Source organism: Eptatretus burgeri, chromosome 1, assembly GCF_056783735.1.
Source record: "Eptatretus burgeri isolate ZD-2024b chromosome 1, Ebu_testis_v1, whole genome shotgun sequence".
Classification (NCBI taxonomy): domain Eukaryota; kingdom Metazoa; phylum Chordata; class Myxini; order Myxiniformes; family Myxinidae; genus Eptatretus; species Eptatretus burgeri.
The window spans coordinates 99,913,000-99,937,460 of NC_140961.1; the positions used below are offsets into that span (position 1 = coordinate 99,913,000).

The 24,461-nt window shown below is 43.2% G+C and overlaps 1 long non-coding RNA gene across 1 annotated transcript in view; it reads right to left on the reverse strand.

The window, feature by feature from the left end:
- LOC147035051 (uncharacterized) overlaps positions 1–24,461 on the reverse strand; it is a 164,576-nt gene that overhangs the window by 23,872 nt on the left and 116,243 nt on the right. The window contains exon 10 of the long non-coding RNA XR_015061197.1: positions 1,447–1,534. This is a non-coding gene — a long non-coding RNA (uncharacterized LOC147035051). The remainder of the gene's footprint in view (positions 1–1,446; positions 1,535–24,461) is intronic.

The following is a 24,461-nucleotide window of genomic DNA, read 5'->3' on the forward strand; positions in this document are numbered from 1 at the left end:
AAATCATTTCCACCATGGTGTAAAATGGTGAGTAGTTGCCAGGCAAGGAGAATGACGAGGATGTAAAATAACGAGTTGCCAGAAGGAAAAGCCCTTTCTTCCTTTCGTGAGGGGGAGGTCCTCTCGACCCCCAAGTCGTCGGGCAAAAGGATTGGTTCGAAATCAGATTTTTTTTTTTTTTTATAAAAAACCATGATGGAAAAGTAAGTATTAACAATTTGGCACCGATGAAAAGTACAACACAAGAACATCATCACAATGTTTTTAGTAGAAAACAAAAACGAACTTTACTTACAAGTTACACAATTTAACCAGATTACTCAAATTATCTTCAACCTATCGTATCGAAGCACATTGTACACAAAAGCAACAGTTATTAAAATTTTGTTCATTCACAATCTCTGAGTTATGAAACCGGGACGGCAGTCAGAGTATGCAAATGTGTTGAGATAAATTACATCAAGCACGTGATAATCGACTTGACAGTGGAGTGAGCAGTGGAGGCAACGGTATTGAATTTACAATGAAGGAGATGATGAAGCAGGACAACATGTTATGAGGTCAGTGGAGTGCAATGATGCTCAGCAACAGTGCTAATTGTTTAATGTCTCTGTGAAAGCATATTTATTTTAAATCCATGACAACAGGGGTCTTACTTTACATCTTAAATCCATAGCAAACGTCTTACTTTACTGACTTGGATGTAGAGGCTACAAGCGATGCTTATTTTCCCCTCGTTACTGCGCTGACGCATCCATTCCTCTGGAAGGGTTGGTACTTCAATAGATGATTTGCCCAGAGTATTTCCAATGCTGACTTGAACTGGTTGACCATTTTTGCGTTGGACTGCTCTTTCAGGTAGTGAATTCCAGTTGTCGATGCTTCTGACTGAGAATGCATTCTGCCTTCATCGAGTTCTACAGTGATATTTCCAAATTTTTAGTATGCGCCCTCTGGTTTTCATGCCCTCATCCAACTCAGACAATTTCATGGCCTCCACTCCCTCCAGGTTATTAACCTTCTTGCTTACCGCTTGCCAAGCACATTTTTTGATTCAAAGTGCTTAATTAATGAAAATCTCCAACGGAACTGCATGACATTGTGGTGGCCTCCATGTAATAGTGCTGTCATGGTAGTCGAGCAAATGCTGTCCGGGCGGTCATTCGTTTTCAGTTGTATTCGATTATCTTGTGACAACTTCCCCAAACTAATTTATTATGTTAGCAGCAGATAGAGCATGAGGAAGAGGGAAAGAAAGATAAAGAAATCAGGAATCAGAAGGAGGAGCCCCCTATCAAGCTTACCTCTGGTACCCTACCATTGTGCATTTTTCTTTAGGGGGGTGGGGGAATTGCATGTTTGTGGATCTTGAAGAATTTGGTTAAAAGTAGAAGTAACACTAAAAGTATGAAATGCGTGTTTCAATAATACCAGCAGAGTACCTACCCGACGGGCAATCTTGTTCCAAGTGAGCAAGCAACACGTTCTTCTGACGCATACCTTTATGTGGGTGGTGGAAAGGCAACTGACAGCTCTGGAGAAGCAAAAAAAAAAACAAAAAAAAAATACCAGGGTTATATGCATGAAGCAAAAACATACTGACTGCTGAAATTTAAAACCACACACTCCACTGGACAATGTGGGGACAGGAATAATGTAATGTAAATGGTGAAGACGTGTAATACCTTCCCTCACCTGGAGCAGGTGCTACACGATACACATTTACTTAGATAATTTTTGTATACCCCACACCACCAGCAAAAGTAAAAACACGCCACTACATTAATTGGGGTCGTGCTGATCGCATGTATGGATGTAATCTGCCCAGAACTGTAGGAGAAATAGCACAACACACACACACACACACACACACACACACACACACACACACACACACACACACACACACACACACACACACACACACACACACACACACACACACACACACACGCGCACACACGCGCACAGACACACACACACACACACACAAGTTTTTTTTTCACTTTCCTCACCCATATTATCGAATTCCTGTTCATCATAACTACGAATCACTGAGTACATTGCAATGCTTATAGACACCCGGAGACGTCAGCATTTGTTGCTTAATTTAATTTCTGCACATGCCATAACCACGAGAATCTCTTAAACTAAGAACAATTACAAAATTTAAGCTCTTGAATCGAACTTAAAAGCAGTTCCTCCTCCTAGAAAAATGTTAATTTGTCCAATTCAGAAATATTTGACATTTTGGGCGTCTCCGGAAGGTTTATGTTGTTTAATAGGTTTGCAAATTGTTAGCCAAACGAGCCATTTCTTCTCAACTGTTTCGCTTGAGTGCTTCCTTAGGTGCTGAAGCCACTTGGCGAGTGCTCTCCATGCTGCTCGGTTGTTTGTTTCAGTAAAAGTACACGTGCTCTCAATGGAACATCGATGAGACAGACTAGGTTTCCGCCTGTGTTGGGCCCTGCGGTGCTGTGCAGTTGGTGCCTCGAGAGGCGTCTTATCCACTCAAAATGTGCAAATTTATTTTTACAGGACATCGTTTTGTTTAACCTTTTTGTGTGATCTCTTAATATAATCCACCCCTCACTTCGACATCGATGCATATATAAAAACAATACGGTCCACCCAACCACGTGTTTGCCGTAATCTGGCTGTGAAGGCATAGAGCATAGATGGACATTTTATGTTCTGTTCCTTGATATATTTTTGAATTGAATTTTGTTAATTTCCCACTTGAATTCCTCTTTCAAAGAACTGTTTAAATGTAAATGTGTGTGTGTGTGTGTGTGTGTGTGTGTGTGTGTGTGTGTGTGTGTGTGTGTGTGTGTGTGTGTGTGTGTGTGTGTGTGTGTGTCATTGATTGGTATCTTCATGCGAGTTTCAGAATGTGGAATGGAGTCCTCCCAGGGAGGGCTCAAAGTATCCACCTTCATTTTGGGAATGGGTCACAATTCATGGACCAAGCTGTGAAGTTTTCTGTTCTTCAAGTTTTGTGCTGAGGGCTTTCTTCAGGATCGTGACTGAACCCAGGACAGCTTCCAAATGTAGTTTGTTTGTAATAATATTCCCAGGGATAGTTTTTAATATCGCTGTGAGGTTCTTCTTCATCATTCTCTTGAGGTTCTTTATCATCACTGGTCCAACTTTGGCATTCTTCAGCTTCCAGGATCTTTTCGCTTCATTCTTGAGGTCTTGGTATTTGGTCATTTTCTTAATTTCTGCATCGTTCGTCCAAAATCACTGGTATTAACACCTCAATTAGCAATGCCTTCTCCGCTTTGTTTTTGTACCCAAGTATGATGTCTGGTCGCAATGCTTTCTTTTCGATGTTCACACCCGATGGGATTATAAGGTCATACATACTTCAATGTTTTCAGTGATTGCTTTTGGTTCATTTTCCCACAAATTTTCTGGAACTCGAATTTCAAAGTTTTTGCAGATGTGACAGCAGATTAATTTGCAACCTTTGTTGTGTCATTGTGTGTACAGCTATTCTGACTTTTTTTGTGTGTTCAGTCATTAAGCATCACATATCATTATCTTGGCTAAACCCACCTCCACCCTGCACACTCCCTCCCACAGTAAATGGCAATGTTTTGTGAGGTGTCACTCTCCCCACCTCCCCCCCTTCCTAGCCCTCCCCCCTCCTTCATCGTCTCTGCTTGTCCTCCCCCCTCTCACTCCTACACCTGCCTCCTCTCTCTCCCTCCCTCTTTATGCCCCCCACCCACCTCCTTTCCCCACCTCCTTCCTCCCCCCCCATTATTGTCCACATCAGTGTGAATTAACAGGTTGTATTTGCTCATACCAAGCAATAAAAAGTATGATTTGAATTTGACTATGGCAGCCATTTTTACTAACATAACAAAACACTTCTCTTAATTGCTTCACGAGGGGTGAGGCGAGCGGCTTGCAAAGCGGTTGACACAGAACAACTGACCACCAGAATCGTCTCTCCTTGAATTGTGTCCTCTGTCTTGATGACGGTTGATGTCATCTTTTTCTCTTGACTGTCATCTTGATGTCTTCCCAACATTTGCGTCATGCATTTTTTTTGGTACACATTCCAGATACAATTCCAACCTGTCATTGGCCAATCATATGGCTGCCCACAACTGCCGAGGCCCTGAACTGCCTGGACTGGTTTTCACTTGCCTGGTCAAATCATTCCTCAATATGACTGCTGTTGACCTTGATGGTGAGTTGTGTTATGTGCTTTCTTGACGTTATTTTCATTTTTACAACAATTATCAACCTCGTACACATTTCAGTAGTCTTTACTTAACTAACATTACATTACTAAACAATTCTATGAAAAATACAAAAATAGGACCACGGGACCTGAAGCTTATTGTGGTCTCATCCTCATGTAACCCAAATTTGGGTGCATTCTGACTGGTGGGTCTGGAGAGCAAGATTTTTGAAGGAATTTATGAGATTTTCCAAAAAATGTACGGAAGTCGGCCATTTTGACAGACTTCCGGTGTTCGACAGACAAATTTGACAAATTTGGTAGCATTCTGACTGGTGGGTCTGGAGAAGAAGATTTTTAAAGAAATTTATGAAGTCGGCCATTTTGACCGACTTAAAGTCACGTGACCAGAACGAACTTTGGAATTCCTGTTACCAGTCAGGAGAGAAACATTGCTGCCAAATTTAAGCCGGATCGACCCACTTGTTTGGCCAGAGAAGTCGAAAAAGGATACGGACAGACGGATGGTGCGCAATGACACTATATTTGGAATTTAAATTCCAGATAAGCTAATTATAACTTGCACATTCCCAATATAGTACAGGTTCAGATAGATGCGTCAGAGAAAAATACAACAATATGCTAAATGTGAATGTATTCAATTGTAAGTCCCATGACAAAAACGAATTATATCATCAGCCCTTCCAATCAATCAAAGCAAAATATCCAAACAAAGTAGAGAAATTCTCACTTTCATGAAAAGATATGTGTATGGTTATGAAGTCACATCACCCACAACTCTAAGAGGATGTGTAATGGTCAGCTCCACGAATGGCTGGGCTTGAAACACCTAACAATGGTTTACATCCTTTGGAATAGATTACCTTGCCATACGAGCAAGGAATTGGATTTTCTTTCATCACTTTCTCAGTCCATAAACGACACAAATGCACTCCAATAAAATAGTCTCCGTATATGGCTTGGATTAAAACTGCTGCAGAAACCCCACAAAGTCCACTCAATTCCACAACTCGAGTTAACTCACGACATCTCCATTCGGTTTGCGTAAAACGTTTCGATTCAAACAAACTGAGATGTGCACAGATTGGGACAATTGAAGGATTTGTGAGTGCCATTCATCTGGGATTGACAATTTGCTTCCAGTGGAGTACACAAGTGGTGGATTCGGAGCAAGAAGGCCCCGTGATGCATCTGACCATACGGCTCAACTCTCAAATCAATGGTGGCCCTGAATGGCCCACAGACAGCATTGAGTTCATGTGCTCATTGGCTGTCCTCACAAGGTGAGGTTAGAAGAAAATGGAGTGTTATCAGCAACGTGGACGACGAAGCAGGTTTTGTCACTTAGGATTCGAGGGTGTGACTTTCGCAGCACCTGGTGCAAGGATGTAAAATGAGGCAAGTTGCAGCATTGCGAATCAGAGCACTATCCGTCTCGTTTCAGGGATTTTTCTAGTGTTTCACAGGCAATCTGTTGCCAAGAGCCCTCCCAATCATAGACTTCACATCAGCAAAGCCTGTCTTTATCCAAGGAGCCCCGCTGTGAAGGTCGCTGGAACCCCTCGGTCAGTATCATCCCTCTGGCCGATTCCTAGTTTGGGATATCTCACGCCGGCCGAGGGTCCTCTTTTCCTGCCGCGGCAGGTCAGCAGCTGCATATTTAATCATGAGAGCACACTGGCTTTTTGTGGCTGGAGGAGACATCGATTATTATGTGCATATGCCGTGGAATATCACATTGGGAAGTTCAATTCCCAGACCGCACCTTTTTTTTTGTGCATTTTGCAGGTAATTACCACCTTCGATTTATGGGGTTTTTTTTACATACAATGAAAGCACAAATCCATGGTCTGTGCTGGCAAAGTATTTCATGCAATTGCACTATAAATGAAAGAATGTTCTTGAAGCACATCGATAACCATTAGTTTCTGGTTCTTAATTTATACGAAGCTTTAAAAAAATTTTTGCAATAGGATTCTGAACAGCGTTTACAAACTCCAACCAAACCTCTTACAGCATGTGACTATAAATTCACGCATTGCATGATAAAACCTGTTAGTTCAACACATTTCAGGGAATTCGAAGAAAGAACGAGATTTTGCAGTGCAGCCTCAATTATAAATGAACACGAATAGTGAACAATCGTGATTGCAATACATCCACGTCCAACGGGATTGTGCAGTGGGAGCGCATTTACCTTTGGGCTGTCGAGGCTGGGTTTCATTCCCTGCCTGAACAGCAAGCTGTCGGATTGGCTCTAGGAGGCAAGGTGTTACACCAGAAAGTGCGCCATTCGACGGGTGTCGTTAAGCCAGGTGTCCCGTGTGCTAGAATTCACTGGTGGACGTGAAAGATCCGATAGTGTCTTTGGAAAAGATTAAGCCAATGTGCACCGTGATCCTGGCTAAATTTCAGATTCCTGCTCGAATTTCTGCAGATAGATCCACACAGTAATGATGCAACCATAAGCCCCAATTCGTAATGGAATCCCTGTCCAACATCCACTTGCTAATGACGACTATTGCATTCCGTCCACAGGAAATATTCAGAGGAAACTCCAAGCACGGGAGGCTTGGTCAAATTTTTGCAATGCCCAGTATCTCTGTGGACCCCATGATGAAGGTGGTTGTAGAACCCATATGTGCTCTCAGTTTCAACAAACACACATTGGCATAGCTGCCATTGCTTGCCGTGTCTCCGTCGATCGTGGCACTGCATTGGAATACAGTTCCTGCTGCTTGTTAGTATGTGGTTCTAAATGGCATGTGCTTTTAGCACCATATCGTTTCCACTGAGGTCTCATGCTGGCAAGAGCAACTGCACAGCCACGTGTACCCTGAACATTTCCAAAGGCTTTGAGGGCATGTATGCAAACTACCACTCTTAAATTGTGTCAATGCCTCAATCAGCCCCTGACTAGCTTGTATAACAATAATCTTTGTACAGTATTTATATTTCCCTGCACATTCTTTACAAACAGGCAATCTTTTTTACTCAGTACATCAAACACTTGAACTACCTAACATGTAAAAGTGACTTCAATTTTAGAAACAAAATCATACATTTCAAGCAAAAATGCATGCTATTGTAACAATTTATCGTATATGCACTTACTGGCCCAAACTGCACTTGCTGGCCAAAAAACTACAATATGCAGGTATACGTCTTGTGCTGAATTATATTGAATATGTAGCATCGATGATAGCAACTGCTCAATGAACAGGTAGATTTGCGGATGAACAATGCTGGCAACTTCCTCGGCTTTGGCTAGCTGATGAGAAGCGCACATATTTGAGAACTTGATGCTCAAAGCCTAGAGTTTGTTCGGGGTATAACCAAGAGAGAATCATCGAGCCTACAAGAAGTCGCCGGAGATGGAGGAGATGCTGAGTCTGGAAGGGGTGACCTGACTTACAGCACAGCGAGCCAGACACAGCAAAGTCACCACTATAGTGAGGCACACTGTTATAGACCTGTGATAGATGGTGAGCTAGCCTGGCCACAGTGAGAGTGAGAGCACATTGTTTTGGTCTTCGGTCACACTGGAAAGAAGACAGTGGCCTGCAAGCGGAGACAGAAAACCATGAAAGTCTCCTCTTTCATTTCGGATGGTCTTTCCCCAAGAATACAATAGGCATCAACATGACTGGTTGAATTGCCAAAGATCATCGATGACATTGACCAGGTGAAAACCTGGAATTACATTTAGAAGACAAGATGTGCTACCAGTGTACCAAGAGTCCTCATCTGTTGAGTGCACTAGCTCTGCCACAAGCCTCGACTAAGTATACAAAAAATGGATAGCCACGGTAATTTGGTCGGTGTCACGAAATAAACACATTGAAATATACCCATCAATCCCAGCCATGTTGGACAATCAATTCCTCTTGACCGATGACGATATGGCGAAGGTGAAATTTTGAGCAAGGGAGAGACATTGTAACATTCTGCACAGCAGTTCCAGCTGTTAGTGCAACAACAATATAAGTAAGGGGTTAACTAATGCACACGCAGAAGCAAGAAAGTGCTTGGTGCAATACAATCAAGTTTAGGGGCATGCAGACACTTTCACTGAGAGTGAGACAAAAGATCTGGAGGCCATCATAAGAAAAGACCTGGACACAAGAGGAGACTCCAAGTGAACAGGAAGGATGTATTGAAAAAAGGCAAAAAAAAGAAAAACTTAACATCAGACAAATATGATCTTCACTCAACGGAGCAAAGAAGTTGAGAAAAATCGAGCGAGCAGCATGCTCCGAAACTGCCCTGAGAGATATCACAAAAAGGCAAGCACGGCTGCTGCAACATGGTAAAATGCCGAAGCAGCTGATAGTGTAAATGCAACAGCTGATTGTCACAAAATCGAAAGTGACTCAATCTATCAATATCAAAATGGCAGAAAAGTGGAGTGAGAATTGGCATTTATATAAAATATGAAACACAAGTGATACATAAAGCACATTGATGTGGAACTGTTTGCAGCAAAGCAACTGATCATGGATTGGCTCTTCACCGCTCTCTTTCTCTCGCTGGTTGTGTATGTATGTATATATATATATATATATATATATATATATATATATATATATATATATATATATATATATATATATATATATATATATATATATATATATATATATATATATATATATACACACACACATATACATATACATATACAAATATATATATATATATATATATATATATATATATATATATATATATATATATATATATATACATACATACATACATACATACATACATACATACATACATACTGTTACAAATCTACGCCCGCCTGGCGTGCGAGTGACCGCGTTAACTAATAACAGCCGCTCGCCAACCGAATGGACAATTCAATCGTGACTTTCTGGAACAACGCTAGAAACCAATCACGGGTGGGTTTTTAATCCCACCATGGCCCAGTCTGTATTCTACCCGTGCGCGACAGGGTCAATCGCCGAATATCGATATACCTAAGTATTCGCGCGGGTAACCTACCGAGGGACCGTACCTCGGCGAAGGCCTGTTTGGACACAAACCGCCTAAGCGGTTCGTTCCGTTCTGGGATAACCGAGCGGGTATTATTGCCAGACCTCGCCGGACCCAATTCTGTGATCGGTATTCAAAAACCAACTCGTATTCCGAAAGCAAGATATCAGTTCAATTTGGGGGGGAAAAAAAGACACGACGAACAGGTTAACATTCACACAAGCACATTTATTATTTTACACAGATGCACATATACAGCCATGCAATCAATGGGGGAAGGGGACAAGACATGAGCAAGGTAAAAACACGACAACCGACTATGGTTATTATTCACAGGCACTTAACAGTTCTACTTGTCGGGACTCAGCGCCACATCATTCACACAAAGAAACAAAGAAAAGACCACCCTCATAGACAACGGGGTCAGGCTGGGCCCGTAGGCCTTTATGGGACAGGACTTGGCAGATCGAACGAGTCCCACGAGACCGTGCAGGTTAGGGTGGTTCACAATGTAATGGTATAAGTAAAAGTTTTCCAAATTTTGCCAGATCACATTTTGCCTTGTTCCTATTGAAATTTTGAACATCTGTACCAAAAATTGAGCTAATAGGACACCAGTAAAGGGTGGCACACTTTTTCACAATTTTTATTGCTCAACCTAAGCTCTATGGACAGTTGCGGAACTTACTGAGTAATTGCTAACATCATGTCCCAAGCTCTTTGCTGTCACTATGAAGGATGCAACAGCCTGACGATTGGATAGACCCTCTGTCCCATGTTGTTGTCAATGAAGCAACAAGTACTTCAGATGAGCCTCACTTCTTTAATCCTGCATGTGAGATATGGCTGGGCTTGGCAGGCGTTGCCCTGTAAGCGAACTCTTCGTCTGAACCATCTTCAGAGGCTGTTGATGAATCTTGTCCAACTTCTTCCCTCAATCGAGATAGCGTGTGAGTACCTCGGATACACTTTTGTTTTGCCATTGTTTCTGCACTGTGTTCAGCTCTTGCATTTCTCTCAGCTTCTCTTGCCCTCTTTCTCTTATCCTTCCCTTGCTGAACCTTGTCTACACATCCAAAAGAGCATGACATCCGGTCTTCTCTTTGGCGCCTTAGAAATTCTTTGTCTTCTTCGGGGATCTTCAGGTCGAATATGTTTGCTGCAGCAATATCGAAGAGGTCCTGAAGATCCCCTAGCCAAGTTTCACGACATAAAAGAGCTCCATCTGTCTCTCTGTTTTTCTCTTTTATTAGTTTATTGTACTCCGCATACAGCTTCTTGATCTTTTTTCGAAGATTGGCATCCGTCATTGTCGGTAAACTGGCTCTCTCCCATATCTTCTTTACTTCATCCATTGTTGCTGTTGTGGCCTTTGATAATGCCTTCCCCTCTTCAATATGATAGAGGAGGTGGAGTAGCACTTGCTCCTTTGAGGGAAGGTGAGCTCCTAAAATGGAAGGTAGAGGGGGCTTCTCGAGCAAGTTACATTTCTTTCTTGATGCCATTATTCCTGAAAATAGAAAAAAACGTCAACATTGTGAAAAAGTGTGCCACCCCTAAATGTGCAGCAATTGACTCCATTTTCGGTACGGATGCTTAAAATGCCAATTGGAACAAGACAAAAAGCGATCTGGCAAAATTTTGTGAAAATAAATTTTGTGAAACACACTAGTGCAGGTTACCTTCTTCGCTGGGACGACCCACGACACTCCTTCCCCACGGCAGCTCGCGTAACTGCGGTCCGGCCCAGGCCTCGTCTGACGGCCCGGTGATTCGGGCCCAACCGGCAACGCCTCAGAGGAACGCAACGGGCCTTATGCTCTTTCCGAGTTGATTCTCTCTTTAAGAGCCCGTCCGTCCCTCGCGCTGCTCGGACTGGTAACCTCTCCACGTCCCAGACGAACGCGCCGTCATGCGTGGCACGGCCGGCCTGATGTATTCCCTGCTCCGTCTCTTTGGCAAACCCGGACTTCCACTGGACTCAAGCTCCGCTCCTCACACCGCTCCAGATCCCGACCGCTTCTCCCTCGGATCGACTCGACTCTCTTCCAGACCCCCTCCAGACTGGTTGAACTGGCGCTCTGCGCGGCCTTTTTATAGGGCTGGTGAGGCGAGATATGATCTCCGCCCTTTCACCTCTGACCTCATACCTCTGCGTGGAAAGCGGACGTTGTGGAAATCATCGGCGATGCATGGCGAGAGAACCCTTGCCTCCGCCTGCAGCGATGTTGTTTGATCGGATCTCGCCGCTGCTGGCACAAAGATGGCGTGGCTTCGGAGACGAAGGTGAGGCGATGTTTGTGGTGTGGAGATGTTGACGGTTGCTGGCCAAGTGGTTAGGATGGCGTGGTTGTTGAGAGGCAGATGTGGTTGTGGTTGTTGTGAAGCGGTTGATGAGAGTGATGTTGGTGGTGGAGGTGGTTGGTCCAAAATAACGATAGCAACGAATAACCGCTAAGTGAAAGATCACAGCCCATTAAACAACGGTGGGGAAATCTTATTGAACACATACTTATCAATCCAACTGAACTAAGGACCTTTATGGTGTTCTGCGAATTTCCACAGCCGTAACAATACATATATATATATATATATATATATATATATATATATATATATATATATATATATATATATATATATATATATATATATATGTATTCTTAGAGTATTGCCAAAATATCCTGCCTTCATAATTATCTCCACCACCTCAGGTGGACAAAGGTAATGTTTTCACCCCTGTATGTTTGTCTGTTTGTGAGCAGGATATCTCAAAAGATTGTGGACGGATTCGCAGGAAACTTGGTGGACAGGTTGGGTGTGTGATCAGGACGAATTTATTCGATTTCGGTGAAGATCCGAATCTGGATCTAGATACGAGAATTTTTTAAATTTTATTCGTGATTCTTTGCAATTGATGCACGAACAAGCGTAAGAACCTGGATTGGTCGATCCCCACAGAGAAACAAGGTTCTCGGTTGGTTGCATGTATTGTTGGAGCTGTGATCCAGATGGTTACCAGGAGCCAGAATTCCCGCAAAATGGCATGGAGCCAAGCAGATTCAAAAAATGGGGCAGGCCACTTGGGTGTGAGCTACCTCACATTTAGGACCAATACGTTTGTCAAAATAAATGCAATAGGGAGAAATGAAAGTATTTGTGAAGGAAATACTGGCTATGCCATCTTTACTGAGTACAGAATGGCTTGTGTGCAACATCATTATGGTCGTGATATCGCTGCACCAAATTTAAGGAGCACCTGGGTAGTCCGACTGGTAGGGAAGAGACAGTCAGGATCCGATAAGGTATCAACAGCCTATATGACCTGAGACCTGGAGGTTCCGGTATTTCAAAAACCATTGGTGCCTCTGCAGAAGTAACAGAGGGAAAGCCCAGAAGGTATTTTTCGATGCATTGTGGACCCACACATGAGAGACTGTATGGAATGTATGATTTGATTATGGCAGCAACCCTGGTAGATTTGAAGCAAGTAGGCCCTGTGATGCAGATCGTTAACCTTGTTTGGGAACCCATGTTGTTGATAGACAATATGGTGGCAGAAAACAGTCACCAGTTATCATAGGAAACCAAGAACAACCATCCTTCATTGTGATCCTGATATGTCATGGAAGGACAAGTGAGCACTACACCTGGTGTTGGCTTAACGGTTAAGGTGGCTGGCTTGACATCTTAGGGTCTTGGGTTCAAGCCCCTGTCATTTTGTTGACCTAACTAACCTCAAGTTGGTTGACTCAGCCTGTCATCCTTCTGAGGTTGGCAAAATGAGTACCAGCTTACTGGGAACACACACAGCCATCAGCAGCACAACTGTGCCCCTAGAAAATGATGCAGTCAAGCAGCCATTATAAAAATAAATATAAGTGAGTGCTAAATTTCAGATTGGGTGGCATGACTATAAAAAGGAACTGCAGATGGATTGGATAAAGTTGAACCTAACAGGAGGCTGATAAAGTTGAACCATTTGCGCAGGCTCCTTGACTCCTTTCATGATATATTAATGATCTGATAGCCTGGTGTTTGCTTAGTGGTTAGGGTGGCGGCTTGGGATCCTAGGGTCCTGAATTCAAGCCCCGTTGGCTGCTGAATTAATACACCAGGAGGTTTAATCAGCCTGTCATCCTTCTGAGGTCGGCAAAATGAGCACCAGTGTACTGGTAAGGGGGACACTGCATCAGCGGCAAAAGCCGCGTCCCAACCAATGATTCAACCAGCAGCCACAGGCTGCACTCGATAGAGAGAATGATCTGATTATTATCTGCGTACATCGTGAAAGTATCACCACAGTGTACACAGCTCTGCAGTTGGTACAGTTTTCAGGATCCCACAGCAATTGGTGCACTGGAGATCCTACTGGCCTACTCCATCAGGATGGAACATCGCACTGGCCTCATCCACAGCACACTGCAGTGCAGAAGCTCTGTCTCGGAAAAAAAGCTGCTAGAGAATAAACAGAAACCAGTGGTTGTTGCACTGGACTCAAAGGAGCCACGCACCGACATATAGGTACTGTATCTGTCAGGACAGGAGTTGCAAGCCAGTCTGGCCAAAGAAGGCATGGCGCCTTCAATGCTAAAAGCTATGGAGGAAGTTGAGCAGCTACCTCCATTCACATATGCTAACTTGGTCCAAGGCTTTGGTTGTTGCAGGGCCTTGTGGTGGTGGTGGTTATACTTTTAATTATAAAAAATAAAATAAAATCAAAGCTTATGGAAGAGCTATAACACAGAAGAGTATGGAAGAGAACAACTTATTTCCAATTATAAGCAAATTCCTGGAATCCACCACCACTGCCGATATAATCCTTCCTCTTTCCAACAGCCTGATCTCTGACCTTCAGTTTGGATTCCATCCCAGGCACTCAACTCGAGACATGATGTGTTGCATCTCTCAGCAATTGCTGACGATTATGGTGCCAGCAATGTTGCTCTTAAAATGTAAATAATGGGTCAGGAGGGTCTCCACGGACATATTTCAGACATTCTACATAGTGTGGCATCTTTCTGGAGTTTCCAAGGTTGCTGCCTGCAGAATGCAAAGCTGCCTTCATACGTATGAACCTTGCTTTCAAAGTTTTTTCCACTGAGACAATCAATGCGTGGTAATCATGGGAATCATCTCCGCTCCTCTTCAACGAAAGGCTGGATGGCCCTGCCATTCTTGGGCCCAATCTTGTTCTTCACAAACATAAACTACCTCTCTGATTCTCTGGAAAACGCTCCTGCTTTTCCAAGATCACTGTGTTCAATCGTACACATACCATTGGCAGGCCGACATCAACAGCTGCTTTCAGTGCAGACCAAGCATTCGGGCATTCGAGCATCGACAAAGGGCCCGGGCCATCAAATGGCCTAGGCTCAAATAAATAAATACCAGAATATCAGACCCCTCGCTTCCGTTTGTTTGTGAGTTTGTTTGTCTGTCTGTCTGTCCGCTCGCCTCCAGCCCAAACCGCTCAACTCACCGCTCTCAAATTTTCAGACTAGTACGTGCCCGTAAAAAAAAAAAAAAAAAAAAAAAAAAAAAAAATATATATATATATATATATATATATATATATATATAAAAATATTCAAACCGCGAGCAACAAACAACAACCACACAGGCCGTTTCTTCGCTCTCGCGTGCCCGTACGTGCGTGGCCCGGAAGTTGGCATATTATTCGCAGTTACGATTATTCGCAATTTAGTTTTAATACCCAATTATTCAATTAGCGCCAACGTATTTTACCTTTTCGCAATGTCGTGGCAAGGAAAAACAAAAAGAGAAGAAAAGAGAGAGAAAAAAATTTACTTCCTGGTTCGGAGCATACCAGCACTCAGATGTTACCAAAATGTATGTACCGTCTAATATGAAAACGATCATAACTTGGGGCATTGTGTTTATCTATAAATGCACATAAGAAATCAAGAAATTATTAGAATACACGAAGTCATCACTCTCCGGAAGACCGTACGTTGTAACCCGTAATGGGGAACGCAGCTGAGCTTCCCTTCCCCATCGGCCATGCCCACGCAGCAACGTGTCTTGTCATTGGTTTGGTAAATAAATGGCCATAACTTGGGAAGCACTTTTCCGATTAATATCAAACCTCGAAAAGGCACATCCTCAGGTCCCCAGAAATATATCTGGCAAGTTTCAATGAGATCAGACCAGTGGTTGTCAAGAAACAGTGGTTACAGACACACACACACACACACACACACACACACTGACACACACACACACACACACACACACACACACACACACACACACACACACACACACACACACACACACACACACACACACACACACACACACACACACACACATTGCTGGAATTATAGATAGATTCAGTCACCGACCCTGCGACGGTGCCGCATTGAAGTTTCGTAAAATTTGGTCGACCAAAAACATCGACATCGGCCAATAGGCCAATTTGAGCTAGGTTTTCTAAAATCCTCAAATTTCATCCGATTGACTTGAACTTTGAACAGTATTTGCATATCACGTCAGTGATTTCAAATACATATTACTTTTGAGGTTTCCTTCGATAAAAAGCTGAACATAGGCCAGAAGGTCAACCCAAAATTGGCCAAATGTTTAAATTGTTTCTAAAATCCTCAATTTTCATCCGATTGACTTGGAAAATGAAGACCATCTGCATATCACATTGCTGAATTCAAGCACCTCTTAACAAAAGGCCAATTTGGGCTGAATTTTCTAAAATCCTCAATTTTCATCTGATTAACTTGGAATTTGAAGACCAATTGCATATTAGGTCACTGAACTCAACCACCTATTAATTTTGAGGTCAACTTAGACCAAAAGGTCAACATCAGCCACATTTCTAAAATCCTCAATTTTAATCCAATTACCTTGAAATTTGAACACCATTTGCATATGAGGTCACTGAATTCAACGACCTACTAATTTTGAGGTAAACATAGGACAAAAGGTCGACAAAGGCCAATTTGAGCCACATTTCTAAAATCTTCAATTTTCATCCAATTGACTTGAAATTTGAAGACCATTTGCATACGAGGTCGCTGAACTCAACCACCTTTTAATTTTGAGGTCAACTTCGACCAAAAGGTCAACATCAGCCAGATTTTTTAAAATACTCAATTTTAATCCAATTAACTTGAAATTTGAAGAGAATTTGCATATCAGGTCACTGAATTCAAACACCTATTTTTTTGAGGTAAGCAAAGGCCAAAAGGTCAAAATAGGCCAAAAGGCCAATTTGGACGAAATTTTCTAAAATCCTCAATTTTCATCCAATTAACTTGAAATTTGAAGAGCATTTTCATGGGAGGCCACTGAGTTCAAACACCTATTAATTTTGAGGTAAACATATGCCAAAAGGTCAAAATAGGCCAAAAGGCCAATTTGGGCCAAATTTTATAAATCCTCAATTTTCATCCGATTGAGTTGAAATTTGAAAAGGATTTACACATCAGGTCACTGAATTCAAGCACCTATTATATTTGTGGTTACTATAGGCGAAAAGGTCAACATAGACCAAAAGGTCAACATAGGCCAAATTTCTAAAATCCTCAATTTTAATCCAATTAACTTGAAATTTGAAGAGCATTTGCAAATATCGGCATACCTCCAGAAATGGAGATTGAAGCTCAGCGAAAACAAAACAGTGTCGACAGCTTTCCATTTGAACAACAGGGAAGCAAAACGTGAGCTAAATGTCAACATCGATGGAAAACTCCTGTCCTTCTGCCCTGAGCAAAATATCTTTGGGTAACATTGGACAGGTCGCAAACGTACCGCCGACACCTGGAGTCACTGCGCAAGAATCTAACATCCCGCGCCGCACTGCTAAGATGACTGGTGGGTACCGGCTGGGGTGCGGGTGCTGTCACGTTACGTACAGCAGCCTAAGCCCTGGTCTACCCCACCACGGAGTACTGTGCGCCCGTCTGGTGCCGCAGTGTTCATTCCCACCAGATCGACACCGCCATCAACGGCGCCTTGCATACTGTGACCGGATGTCTGCGTCCCACACCAACGGACAACCTTTCCATCCTCACAGGCATCCAACCCACTGAGCTTCGCCGCGAAGAAGCCACTCTATCTCTCACTCGCCGGGCACTGGAGCCAAACCATTTGCTCCATCTCAAGCTCTCGACTTCATCAAATGAGCAGCCCCGGCGACTGAATTCGAGACACCCATTTGTGCCTGCCACACAGTCGTTGCCGAAAAATTCCAACGACATTAACATCAGTACTGCCCACTGGGCGGTTCACAACTGGAGCGCGGAATGGAAGATGAACTCTACCAGACTCCGCGCTTTCATTCCGAACGTCGGTTCCCATACCACTGGAATGCCCTTGCCAAGACTGGCTTGGGTACGACTAAACCGTCTATGTACCAGCGTCGGACGATTCTGCTCAAATATGCACAGATGGGGTGTGGCACCTTCTGCGGCTTGTGAGTGTGGCATGGAGGAACAAACCGCAGACCATGCCATCCTTGGCTGTCCCATATACTGTGCCCCAAGTGGGGCACACGGTCTGCGTGTTTTGGATGACAATACAACCCAATGGCTGCTCGACACCTGCCCCGACATATAGCCCGGGGGCGCCACCACAGCTCCGGGGTGGTAAAAGGCATAGACCCTCGGCGCCTGAGCGTGGCAAGAGGAAAGAGAATGAAAATCAAGATCAAGCTCGAAACGAAGAAGAAGAAGAAGAAGCATTTGCAAATCAGGTCACTGAATTCAACCACCTCCTTATTTTGAGGTAAACATAGACCAAAATGTCAAAATAGGCCAAAAGGCCAATTTGGGCCAAATTTTTAAAAATCCTCCATATTCATCCAATTGACTTGAAATTCGAAGAGCATTTTCATGTCAGGTTGCTGAATTAAACTACCAATTATTTTAAATGTCAAAAGGTCAACACAGGCCTAATTCCTAAAATTAATAGGTATGGCCAAAATCTAAACATATCACTATATCTCAAAAAGTTGTGGACGAGTTACGACAAAACAAGGTGGATGAGTTGAATAGGTGACAAGAACAAGCAGATTGGATTTTGGTTCAGATTCAGCCCATCAAAACATAAACTGTTCCACCTGGCAGAGGTAAGCACTGTACGGAGTGCCATTCTACTTTTTGCTGTTTTGCCAAGTTGTCACTCTACAGGTGATTTTTCATTTGTCTGTTTGTTTGTTTGTCTGTTTGTCTGCACAGAACTTTCGTGTTTTTCACCGCAACCGCTTTTCGGATTGAGACAAAATTTTCACTATTGCTGCAACTACTCATGTAGATTGTTTCAATGATAATTGTGACATCATAGGTCATGTGGTGTGGCAGCCATATTGGAAAATGGAAAAACTTTGGACCTCTGTATCTCTGAAACCACAGCAAGGAAAAATTTAAACTTGGCACAAAGCAAGTACTCCTCTTGGGGAATGAGTGTGTTTTTTTATGACGTCATAGGTGCCCTCGTTATGACGTCATAATTGCATATGTTGAGCACCACATCTGATCAGTATGAAAATTTTTGAGGGCCATCTAAGGATAAAATGGTCCACAGAAATTTTTTTCATGATGGCATCAGTTACGTGATTCGGCAGCCATATTGTTTTTTTTTTAAACCTTCAAAAATCCTCTTCTCTGAAGTGGCTGAACAAATCGAGGCAACACTTTAAAAGTATGACCGCCTGTCCATGTGGAACAAAAAGTTCACACATATGATGTCATTGGTCACATGGCTTGGCAGCCATATTGGATTTACCCGAAAACCCAGGAAAACCTTCATCTCCAGAACGGCTGGACAAATCGAGGGGAAACTTCACACAAGTGTTCCCCAAGCCATGGGTGTACAAGTGGCACATAGCAAGTACTCCTCATGGAGAATGAGTGTGGTAATTTTATGATGTCATAGGTTCTTTCATTAAGATGTCATAATTGCACATATAGAACGATACATCTGATGAGTAAAAAAATTTGAGAGTCATCTAGGGCTAAAATAGTGTACAATTATTTTTTGATGATGTCATCAGTCATGTGATTCAGCAGTCATATTGTTTATTGCTTGTTTTTTTATTTTTAACGTTCAAAAATCTTCTCTGAAATGGCTGAAAAGATCGAGGCGAAACTTTACACATATGACCGCCTATCCATGAGGAACAAAAGGGTCACATATGAGGTCATTAGTCACATGGTTTTGCACCCATATTGGATTTACCCTCAAACCTGTAAAAATACACCGCTCAATCAAAGTCCTGGCGAGGGTTTGCAATCTCTGATTGCTCTTTTTGTTGTTCCAAGCATGCAATGCATTCCTCTGAAGCATACCTATATTTGGGTGGTGCATAGGCAACTGAAAGCTCTGGATAGGCAAACAAATATTTAAAAACTCGGGTTACGTGCAAGGAGCAAAAACATACCGACTGCTTGTGATTCAAAACAACTCACGGCACTGGAAAACGTGGGGACAGGAATACTGCACTGTAAATGGTGAAGACTTGTAAAACCCTCCCCCACCTGGAGGTGGCACTCCACGATACACATTTACATTGAGAATTTGCATACCCCCCTTTCCCTCAACCCTCCCTCCCCACCCCTCCTCCCCCCACTCGCAAGACCACCGGTAAAAACACCCCTATACACTAATTGGGGTCATGCTGATCCAATTGTAGCAAGAATGGATGTCATCAGCCCAGGACTGTAGGAGGAGAAGCACGACAAACAAACAAACACAGGTCCGTGAATTATCGTCAGGATTTGTTTACTTAAATTTACGGTCTCGTTAATATTCTGCTTATTTAAACACGAATGTTTGTTTTCAAAAACTTTATTTCGCACTAAGTGTCATTCAAAATTTTATCTTGGGGGCACAAAGACCCCTCTTTTGCCCAAGGGCCCACAATACTGTCAGTCCACCCCTGGCAGCATTACTTTTTGTTGGTCTGGAATTGATTAGATGCTGTGATTTGACAAATGGAACATGTCATTCAATTTTGTAATGTGTCTCAATTTCACCCTGAGATTCCATGAGAATAATCAAACTAACGAAGCTCCATAATTTACATGAGGGACGGGTTTTCAGGAGCGCTCTCCAGCCACGAACGTGCACTGACTCCACTTGAGCGCTGTTATTTAGCGGAGTGCCAGGGATACCCAGTCGTCGCCGAATGAGTCCCAGCGCACACTTGCGTTTCAAGCTGCATACCATAGAGTTCTGACTCGCAGGCACCCGCCATGTCCCCAATTTCCCAGCATCTCAAATGACGATCGTGAGCGTCCTGGGAGCTGATGCAGTTGCGGCGGTTGTAGTGAGGTGGTGGAAATGCTGTGGTGTTTGTGGTAAGGTCATTGAAGCATTGGGAGCAGTTGAAGAAATTGTGGTGATGAGGTCGAAGTGGTTGTAGTGATTGTGGAATTTGTGGTGAAGAGGTTGGGCGTAGGCAATTGTGGGGATTTCTAAGAGACGTAGTGAGGATGATGGTGAGGGTTGTGGCGTCATGGTGAGCATGGTGAGGGTCTGAGGCTGGGGTGCAAAAATGTATTGATGGGATGGGAGTGTGTCTCGTTGTAGGTAGGTTGTTGTTACATAGAGCACCCCGGGTGTTGGGAGTGTGTTGGCCAGGAGTAGGACATAGGACCCTGAGGGACGAGCCAAATTTATGGGCCCAGGTACCCGTAGAGAGGACCTGAGGTGCCACATGCCAGAGAGAGCACCAGGGGAAGCCAGGAAATGCTTCCTCATATTATGGCAAGGAGCAAGTAAGCTCGGTGGTGGCCTCAGTGGCTTGGGGTTGCTGTGTGAGTGTACGCAGGTGAGTAGGCCTGCAGTTGAAGCCGCACTGCAGAGCCACGATATTGTGTGGAGGCACAGATTGAAAAAATGAGGGCCAGACTCAAATGTGATAGAGCAGCAACATGTGGGACAACGGGTAGTTTGGTTGCATAGAACAACCTTAAAGGGGGGTGTAAATGATAAAGAGAAATGAGTTCTATTGAAATTAGGTTACAGTGGGAATGCTCCCCCTTAGTACTATTTTTGGATGTCTGCGGCTGCTGGAGTAAGGGAGTAGGGTAATTGGATTTTGCGTTGGTCCATTGCATCCCAAATTTTAGTTTAGGGGTAGGCACACTCCCCATCGGGTAACTCCGCTGGTGAGCCTTGTGGCGCCACGCCACCTCATAATGCTCAACACCATATGTGCCTTGATTTTCCTCCTGGGAGATCGGATAGTTAAAGGGGTTAGTGAGCCCGGGAGGGACAGATTAGCTCACAGGGTTTAGAGGGACAGAAAACAAAGTTAGAGTTAGTTTAGAGGGAGTAAAGTATGGTTCGTGTAGATGGATTAGTGGGGCAGAGAGGTTAGGACAGGGCTGAAGCCGGCAGCCTAATCTGCTGCCACCGCGCGTTCCTGTCCTCAACAACAAGTATGAGACCATCAAGAGACCGGCCAGCGACACTTGACGGTCCAGTTTGCCTTGCCTTGCCGTGCCTTGCCAGTATGCCTGGCTGCCTGCTGTTAGACATCACGGATGACCAGCCATGATTGTTAAAAATGTATAGGGTTGAACCCTCCAAGTGAAAAATGTGTCGATAATAATGAAATTTAGAGTATAAGTTACATGCCCTGAAGTGAATGCATCAGAATAGTACCACGACACATTAAGTTTAATTATTTTTCTTATTGGGGACATTTAATGTCGATAGTTTTTCTGTCCAAAATGTCGCACTCAGGGATCCGATTGGCGAGGTAATGGTGCTGAGGAATACACCTAAAATATACTGAAGCCTGACAGACTCGGAACGAGTCTGAGTAGTGTGACAGATTTCAGAGACTCCAGTGATGTACATAACAAGACATATTAAAAAAAAACCCGAGTACAGTTATCTCCATAGTATATTGTGTCACGAATTTGCCTTTCCCAAACACCACTTCCCCCTTTTCAGTAGAGAAGTGGAAAATGTGTTGTGTTTGTCCGAGAATCAAACTTTATATTGATTCTGTTCCTCTGTCTCTGTCACACACACACACACACACACACACACACACACACACACACACACACACACACACACACACACACACACACACACATACACACACACAGACACAGACACAGACACAGACACAGACACAGACACACACACACACATACACATGCACACACACACACACACACACACACACACACACACACACACACACACACACACACACACACACACACACACACTTTACAACATGCTTTGCACACATCACAACACAAACATCAAGCCACTGTAATGGTGTAATGAGCCAAAAAAGCCTGAATTCACCGAAGGATTAAACGGATATGGCGACCGAGACAGCGCCAAAGCGGATGAACCGTGGTGGCGAGGCAGAGCCGAGAAAGCCTGAACCAGCTATGACAGCAATGTCACCGGCCGGTTCACGTGCGGGTGAGTAAGGGGCCACCAATACGGCCCACCTTCTTCTTCCATTTATGTCCCTTTTTATTGTCTTGTTTCCTGAAATGATTGAGGTGCCTGTTCATATCTCTGGCAAGTAATTGACTCGGAGGGGCTTATGCATTTAGGATAAGGATTTTTGCATTGTGACACCGCTTGTATATACATGCTTTTTGCAAATCATTATCAACCTTTTCCAAACTGTGATTGTCTGCTTCCATTGGTTAGACATAGTGTGTTGGAACAGAGTTTGTCCCTGCCATTCTGTCATGGGTAGTCATTAACTGACGTGTCCACCTCTGGTAAAGCTCAGCCATATCGTGATCAAGTTGGAAAGTTCGGAAGCACAGCCCTGAGCTCAGATATTATATTTGTAGGGAAGGTAAAGTGCGATTTGGACGCTGGACTCTACCTAAATGAAGTATCTCAGATTGCGTCTGTGGTTGTTTAGCAACCCATCCTGCTGTGGAATTATCCGCGATTTATCAGCTCAGGGTTGTCAGCCAGAAAGTTGTTCCAAGAACTCCCCTCGCAGCGTGATGGGTTGCTAAGCAACCACAGATGTCATCTGAGATGCTTAATCTTCCCCACCGGAGGCGAATCCAAAACAACACTCTAAGAGGAGGTGTGCGGTAAACTTCCACATCATTACAACTGAAAGAACCACCAAAGTGTGAACCATGCTTGTATTTGAGTGATAAAGAGAAGGATCTTCAAAGACAACAGAGATCTAACAAAGAGGTGTGATCTCAAGATGTTACAATCGTGGGAAATGTAAACATTCCATCTGCAAAGATTTACTTTGTAAAATATATTCCTTGCAAGGTGAGCTTGGAAGAGTGAAAAACTAAATGTGCATGCTACTCACAAAAGGAACTAATTTCAGACTAGTAAATGACCTACTGCAGAATGGATCAAATGAGCATCCTACAACATTAACAAGAGTAGAAATTGAAATGTCCAACATGTAAGGATTCTTTCACATTGCATAGCAACATTCCACATGACAAACTCGTGGCCATATTGCACAGTGCTGTAGATGAAGCAATTAGCAGAGATGATCATGTGGACAAGACAATCTATCACAAAAAAATCCAGTTGATCAGCAATTCAAATTTTGATTATTTTTTCTTTTCAGGAGCGAGGTTCGTGGAAGAGCAAGAAATCAACTTGCTCACTCATAACATTTAAAGTGCAACATGTAATGTTCGTTTTTACTGCTACATTGACCTCAGAATAAGGACAGTGCACCAATGATTCATTTAAAGTGCCATGTAGCATGGTTTTGGTTTCCATATTCTTCCACCTGCTGCCTATTATTTCACCCTCACGCATTAAATAGAATGTTACAAGTTTATCGATCACCAGAATTGTATTTTTAACGATAAAATGAGCATTTACAGCAATTATTTTATCACACCATTCCAAATATATATATATATATATATATATATATATATATATATATATATATATATATATATATATATATATATATATATATATATATATATATATATATATTGTTGTGGTTACCAGATTCGCAAACCACCATTCAGGTCCCTTAGGTGAGGTATCTCGGTAAGTGCATGTGTAGTTAGGCCCAAACCCGTTGTCTAGTGGGAATACATGTCATTTATGCGAGCTGCGACTCTTCAGGATAGCCGTTTTTCTTTTACTATCTTTATTTTGGACCAATCACCATCACCACAACCACAACATCAACCACCAACCACAACACCGCTTCACCACAACCGCCACGACCTTTACCGTCACAACTCGCCACCATCGCATCACC